This window comes from Chenopodium album, chromosome 16 (assembly GCF_948465745.1).
Source record: "Chenopodium album chromosome 16, dcCheAlbu1.1, whole genome shotgun sequence".
NCBI lineage: Eukaryota > Viridiplantae > Streptophyta > Magnoliopsida > Caryophyllales > Amaranthaceae > Chenopodium > Chenopodium album.
Genome location: NC_137849.1, coordinates 39934496 through 39942466, shown reverse-complemented (window position 1 = coordinate 39942466; position 7971 = coordinate 39934496). Strand labels below are relative to the sequence as shown.

General features: G+C 31.8%; 1 pseudogene; it reads right to left on the bottom strand.

Moving 5' to 3' along the window:
- Window positions 1-4476: 4476 nt before the first annotated feature.
- On the bottom strand, window positions 4477-6630 carry LOC145586500 (ethylene-responsive transcription factor RAP2-4 pseudogene; annotated as a pseudogene).
- Between the last annotated feature and the right edge of the window lie 1341 nt (window positions 6631-7971).

The following is a 7971-nucleotide window of genomic DNA, read 5'->3' as shown; positions in this document are numbered from 1 at the left end:
AGATGATTGTAATCTAATGTTAGTGGTGCTGAATTTAGTGGAGAAAATGACTTCGTTAAAAGCATGGTACGAGTTTATCGGAATATAATGTCTATATTCTAGTATTGTCCAATCCACTTACTCTTATCGATTTTTATGTTTAAGTGTGGACGTTGTACCAATGGCTAAGCTTGCAAGGATTCTAGTCCATTTGTCTTGGCGCATTTTGTTTTGCAACAATATTTATGCGATAGCGTTATCTAATGCTCTTTTTGTCTTTTAAAGATTGTCCGATTTTTTTATTTGATTCATCTTTAAAAGACACTAATTAATGTAGTTTTTACAATTTCTCTCTAATTTATTACTGTTTTATATACTAAACAATAAAACTACCTACTCACTCAATACAACTCTTAATAAAGTGAAAACTCACGATGGGCAAAACTTAAAGGATAGGAAGAGTAACAACTATTCCCGTACTCCGTACTTCATTTGTATACTCTATTCGTCTCAAAATGTATATTGTGTTACTCCGTATATTGATTTTTTTTCTTTTTTTTTTTCCCATTGACAAAGGTCTTCAACTTGGTTGTATTAGGTGTGTCCTGAGACTGATAATTTTGATTATTGATTAACCATAGACTGAGAAGTAAGTAATTTATAATTAATACTCGTAATTTATTAGAGAAAAAGGCGATTCAAGCTTACAAGGTTGTCCCAAGCAACGATCTTGTTGAAGTCAAGATTGTTCTGTTATGCTGAATATTAGAGGCTACAAGTTTGAAATTGCAGGTAAAAATGGGGACCATATGATTTAATTCAATCCCTTAAAGATTGTGTTACTGTGAGATTAAGGAATTTAAGGGCAGATTTTGACCAACTATTATATGCTACATTTGAAATTAAGGTGCACATTATGCTTTTAATTACATAGAATATAATTTGTAAAGGCATATGTTAGATGTGTATGATAGGTCACCGGTTCAAATCTCTATCTGTGATACCTAAGTATTACTCATTTAGACTAAAAAAAATATTCATATCCTTACAAACAAACGCGGAGTAAAAAATTACCATCGCGTGAATTGTCTCTCCGACAACTCCGAATCACACTAATCTCTTTCATTAATTTAACCCCAAAAAAAACGCAATGTTCGATGACATTTTGTTTTGGCTTTCGTGGAGGCAACAATAATTTTCCAATTCAAGAAACTTTTTTCCTGAATTTTGCTTTCGATCGAGGAAGTCACGGAGACAAATTATTGAAGTGAACATGATGAAGCTTCTTGGAAAGAGGCCATTTATGATGTACGGTTTTTTTCATTAATTGATATCACTTGTTCTCAGGTTAGATGATAGCCAGATACAGTGTATCCAACTAACTCTACTCCCAAGTCAATACCCTCTTATATGTGTAATTGAGCAAAATTTATAACTCTAACTTCTTTATCTTAGTTTTGATTTTCGTTTAAATTAAAATGGAAAAATCAGTGAATAAAACACACTATAAAACTGGTATATATAAATCTTATTTGGCAACAAAAAAAAAGTTATTACTTATTACGAAGTAGTTGTTTGTATGAGTTGGCTTAGAGTTTCCCGTATTATCTTCTTATTATAGTTAGATCTATATTAGTTTTCGAATAAAAGAAAACTAATATTGATTTTTGTTGTGAATACTTGCACGTACTTATGCATGTGACTTAAGCGAAAATCTGGTTATTGCGTGATTGAGGGTGACACGATATCACATGCTGAGATGATTCACAAAACGGATGTTTAGTAAGACATGAATCCCTTATATCGCATAAGCTATAATTATTTTAAGAAAGGCGATGAACTCCATCACATGTGCTATGAGATCATCAATTCATCGAATGATAAAGGTTTTCCTAATTAACATAAAATTAAAAGCTTAGACAAAGTATATTATCTACAAACAAAACTTACATACTTGTAATTATCAGAAATTATGAATAATATGATTCACATAATTATAAATTGTATGGATACCATTCATTTTTCTTTATTTCATCCCAACCAAGACTCCAAGAGTAGTACTCGTATATAGTAACAAAATTTGTATTTAAGCTAGATTTTATAGTATAATTACATAAAGACAGTATTACATCGCTTTAAGAGTGACGTTAGAAATTTGTATGCATTAACGTTTCACAGCTAATATATGCCGTTTCATTCCAAACTAAGCGTGAAAATGTACACTCTCTTGCCCCTTTTTTCCTCTATGGCTTTTCTTTTACTCAAAGGATATCCAATAATCCACATTTCCAACCACCCAAAAATTCAATATTCTTTCCTACTTCTTTTTATTTCACACTTCACACAATTCATGATTATTGACCGCAATAACGGCTGCCCTTCATTGGCCTTTTGAGTTGAATTGGTTGTTACTAGTTTGAAATTCTTGTGTATGTTTAGTGATCTTCATCTCTTCCACTTTTTGCAATCCATATTAATGAAGCGATTATTTTGTGGTCCAAAATGTTATGTTATCAGTAGTCTCGATCAATAGTAAGATGGCAATCATGTCATGCTAGATCTTCTAATAACCTTGTTAACTATAAAACTTTTTAGCGTAAAGACATAAATTTGGTCGAAGAAAAAAAATTGGATTTTCACTAAAAAAATTGTATCAACAAACAAGTGTAAAATTAACAATTGTTTGAACCCATGTATAACCTACCTTAGATTTATTACTAATACAATCTCCATGCTTTACTTATCATACGTTCATTTTTGTTATGGACTCATCGACTAGACTTAATAAAGTACTTGTATAATGTGTGGTTGCATACCTTTCACAAGAATATGAATTTGGGTCTGTTCTCTTCAGCTTATTTTCAATTCAGTTCAGTTCAGCTCCAATAAGTTCAGTTCAGTTCAGTTTAGTTTTTATCTTAATTTCCTTCTCTTATAAAATATTCGGTTCAGTTCATTTCAGCTCTAATAAATTCAGCTCAGTTCAATCAATAAGAACCCATTTTATAACCTAGCTTAGATTTATTGACTAATACAATCTCCATGCTTTCCTTATCATACGTTCATTTTTGTTATGGACTCATCGACTAGACTTAATAAAGTATTTGTATAATGTGTGGTTGCATACCTTCCATAAGAATATGAATTAGTGGTAAAGATGATAACAAAATTGAAATTTTGATGTATAAAAATCTATAATTCAAACATAAAGAAAAAAAAAACATTTGAATAGAACCATTTTTGAGCATAGATAATTCAATTTCCTCATAATCAAGTTGATTTCCTTGCACAAGTTTAAAATTTTACCAATGTATTTTACACTATTACTGTACTAAATAGTTGCATAAGTTTAAGAAAGACATTTATTTAAATAGTTTATTAGCTACCCAAATTCGGACATTGAGATTTTGTAGTTAACCTTATACACTCAAGAATGAGAAGGTAACAAATTAAGAATAGCAAGTTGAACGTATAATTATATCTTAATTAATGATTAGAACAATTATTATTATTACCGTGAATATGAAACAATCTCTAGAATACTCTTATATCTTCACCTAAATTTAAAAATTAATTACGCTATTAACAAAGTTGGACTTTTTTCCTGAACAAGTAGGCATACGTCCTCTTCACCAAAATAAAAGAGATGTGTTCAATCATACCTTTTTTTTTTTTCTTAAGACATCTTCAATCATACACATGAATTAAATTGCTACGCCTATAGGGCTAACAAATGCTTAATAAAAATAAAAAATAAAAATAAATAAACCTTGGTTTGCCGTACATATGATATGAATTATACATGATTAATCCAAATTAGATTTTCCAGTATTAATTGCCAAAATATGAGATTATGAGAGACTATGTCCTAATCAACATTCACCTACAATACAATGACTTGGACTAGATTTTATAAGGTAGAGTCTAAGTACTGTTTGTTGACTATTGACTAAACATTGAACATACGACTATACAACTTAATACAATTAGTAGTTTGATACAAATCGTAATTAAAAACAAACTAACATACTATTATACTAACATGTGATTGTCTGTTAAATTCACATGAATATGTAAATGTACGAATTTAATGTTAATATTCTTAAATCTTAACAATAAGGTGAAGAACATGACTTAAAAACTGTGCCTTAAATCTTGAACATTACTTGTAAGTACGTTATGAATTTATAATCTGAGTATTTTGTAAGCATAAACAGTTCAACAAACTTTGTGGTAAAATTCAATTCAGATTTCAGACGGACATCAATCCAATTTAATTCCTTTCAACCCCACTCCATTATTTACTTGACTATAACCTTATCAGTCCATTGCATGCCAGCACCATTTGACATTGACTTCTCATTTCAATACATCAACTATTTCTTGAATTATTTTTATCAAAATATCTCACTTTTATCATATTATTTTAATCAAAATCTCACAATTTTTAGGCAAATAATAATACAAAACTTGAATGATAAATACAATCACACAAAATTATAATAATAATACTTCACTAAAAATGATCATCAAATTACAATCCTAACTTTCTAGGATAAACATAAAAAAACAATAAGAAAAAACTACCCTTCATTTGATCAAAGGCAAGATCAAAAAAACACTTGCCTCACCAAAGAAGATTGGAGTCCCTACAATTTCCAAAAACTTCATTGTAGAGATCACTCCTCCCCTGAAACTACCCACTAACAACCTACTAATTTAATTTAAAATAAAAAAGAAAAAAAAAATTTACACAAAACATTACATGACTTTTTATGACTTTTTATGATGACACATTTTAACTCCTAACTTAATAATAACCCATACTTAGACAAATTTAATTCATTCTTAAGATGATGATGATAATATAGCATCCCAATCGATCTCACGAGATGGGTACGACGCCAACAAGAAGTTTTCCGATCCCATGTCTTCATTGTCTCCAAATGTCAAATCCGACAACGGTGATGATCCACCGGAACCAACCTCGCTATCGGAGGTGCTCTCGGCTTTAACATCACCATGTTGCAACATCGATTGTTGTGAAATTTGCTGCTGATGCTGTTGCGATGCTGGTTCGTTGGAAGCAGCAGTCGCGACTGTGGTACAGCAGCTAGACGATGATGAAGAGCATGAAGTAACAGCAACATCTTTATCTTTCTTTTTCGACTTTCCAGATTTCCCCTGTTTCTCATTCCCCTGTTTAGCTAAGCTCTCACAAATAGCCTCAAGTTTAGCGTTAACAGAGGAGTGAAGGGGTTTGTACTCGCCGAATTCGCCACCGATGTGGGACCCTTCATGGCGGAGGTTAGGAAAATTGAGCCTAGCAAAGTCCCCTCTTAGCTTATAAGCAGCCTTGTCGTAAGCCAAGGCGGCTTCTTCAGCCGTATCAAAGGTACCTAACCAAAGCCGGGTCCGGTTCTTAGGCAAACGGATCTCAGCGACCCATTTACCCCAGTGACGCTGCCTCACGCCCCGGTAAAGCTTAGTCGGCTTCGGGGCAACACCGTTAGATTTCATGGTAACAGGTTTTGGAGACAGAAAGTTATTGATATTACTGGATTGGTAAGAAGGAAGTGGTGGTGGAAATGAATAGCTCATTTGTTGGGGTTGGGCTTGTGGGTAACTAAATTGGGCCTGGGAGAAATGGGTAAGCCCATAAGTAGTTGATGGATCTGGATGGGTTAGCCCATAAAAGGGGGCCTGCTCTGAATAGCAACCATCCTGAAACAAAGAGCTGGTGGCGGAAGCGGAGGTGGTGGTGGTGGTGGGATCTAGACTGTAAGAAGAAGGTGAGACTAGACAAAATGACGCCGAAGCCGGCGGCGGAAAAGAATAACATGAGGTGGTTGAGGCGGAAGAAGGTGGAAGAGTAGTTGATTTCATAAAAGGTGAGAGTGCTTCCATTAGTTCATTCCCAAATGGGTCTGAACTAATTTGTGCACTACTATTACTAAACATCATATCCATTGCTGTTGCTGCCATTTTTAACCTGCAAATTGAGAATTTTTTTTTTTTTTTTTTTTTTTTTTTTTAAACAAGATGAAATAAGATAAAATAAAAATAATCAACCTGTTACTTAGTAAAATTCAAGAACAGGTTAGTCCAAAAATATTAACACTAAATCAAAATAAAAATAAAAATTTGAGAAGTAGAAACAAATAGAATTCTCTTCTCTTTTTTCTAACTTAATAAAAAAAAAACCAACTTTCGAGGGAGTAAAAATTTACCCTCGTAGCTGAAAACCCAAAAGATTTCGATTCGATTCGATTTTAAACAAAAATTAAAAAATCGGAATCACGATTCTGTAAAAATAAACACCTATCCTTTCCTTAAAATCAAAAGCTTGATATCTTGGTTTCGAAATAAATTCTATAAAAACTCACTTTTATAAGATATATAATTAACCTTCCAAAACATCAAACCATTAAATTTTTTCAAAAAAGACAGATGAATTATCAACAGAAAGGGAATCCAAGAAGCGGGGAATTACAGAAATTAGGGGGAAAATTAAGAGAAAAATCAGATCTGAAGAACTCTGAAGGCTCACTCAATTTTTGTGAAAATGGGTTGAAGAAAAAAAAGGGGAAAGAAAAACTCTCAGCCTTACTTTTTTTGAGCAAATTGTTGTGTTTTTGGGTTGCCTCACTGCAATGGTGAGAGGCCAATTATATAAGCAGCCAAATTACCCTCATATTTGATTTTTTATTTTAGTATTTTTTATAAGTGGGTTTATTTTGAGGATATTTTAGTCTTTTTAGTGTAATACTGCTTTTTTCCTTCATCCTTCCCAACTCCCGGTAAACGGTTTTTTAATGACGTAAGTGTATCTAATCAGGGGTTTTTAGTCCAATTGGGAGTTGACACGTAGGTATGTTATCGCCAGGTGTCAGTTGTTTTGCCACGTGTCAGTTGTGAAAGTTTGGGTCTAGCTTGTTTTTCGGTGTTGACCGGGTTGCAGCGTTCACACGCCCACAGCCCACAGTTGTAATAAAGCTTTCTTAAAATAATTATTTATTATTTAATTTATATGTCATTTCGACGTATTTTAATGTTTTTTTTTTATTTAAAAAATTAAAATATTTTCTTTCTTGAAATGTCAGAAATAAGATTCGAAAAAAGAACAAAAAGATAAAAGACAATTTGAGCTAATAAGACGAATTAAGACATTGATTGTTGCCAAAACTTTAGTAATTTGATCCTAATCAATTCACGGAATATGAACCCCATTACACCAAGAAAAGTTGTGGATTGGAAAAAAGGCCAAAAATTATTCCATGATTTTTCCTTTTTATTCACGCAGGTTTTTTACTCCCCTAGTGCTTTGCTTCTTTTGTTCATGGAGGTTACTTCTTTATTAGTCTGAAATATGAATGAAAAGATTCTTAAGAATCGCAATTAGTTTTCCGTGTGGATGTTAGCTTGCTTATTTAGCTACTATCTTGCAAGTGGTATATTAGAATCGAATTTCGTATACATTATTTATTTTCTTTTGTCTATAGTAAAAATTTAAAATAATTGGGGAAAAAAATCTAACTTGTCTTTTTGACGATGATCCAATTACTTAGCGATAATGCCAATAAATAATAGATCAATGCGAATCATAGGAGCTCAATTTTTTTTTAGCACAACATAGTTCCAATATAATTTTGTGCAATATAATTTTGTTTACTTATGTTTATACATAATCTTGTTAAATATAAGGACCCTAGCTTAGATGACAGTATTAAATTAGCTTTAGTTTGGGAAAAAGTTCACTCCATTTCATAGAGTTTAGAAATGCTTTTTATTTACTAATTATGTGATCGATTGTTTAACTTGATTGTCTTGAATAATTTTATGTTAGGATGAAAAAACACCGTATTTGTGGAATCTTAATAGACTGTTTTGGTGTAATTTTATATATTATCAAATATATCACTCCATATTTTTCTAATTACTGCATAAAATGAGCTACATATACTAGTTTTTTTTTTTTTTTTTTTTTGACAT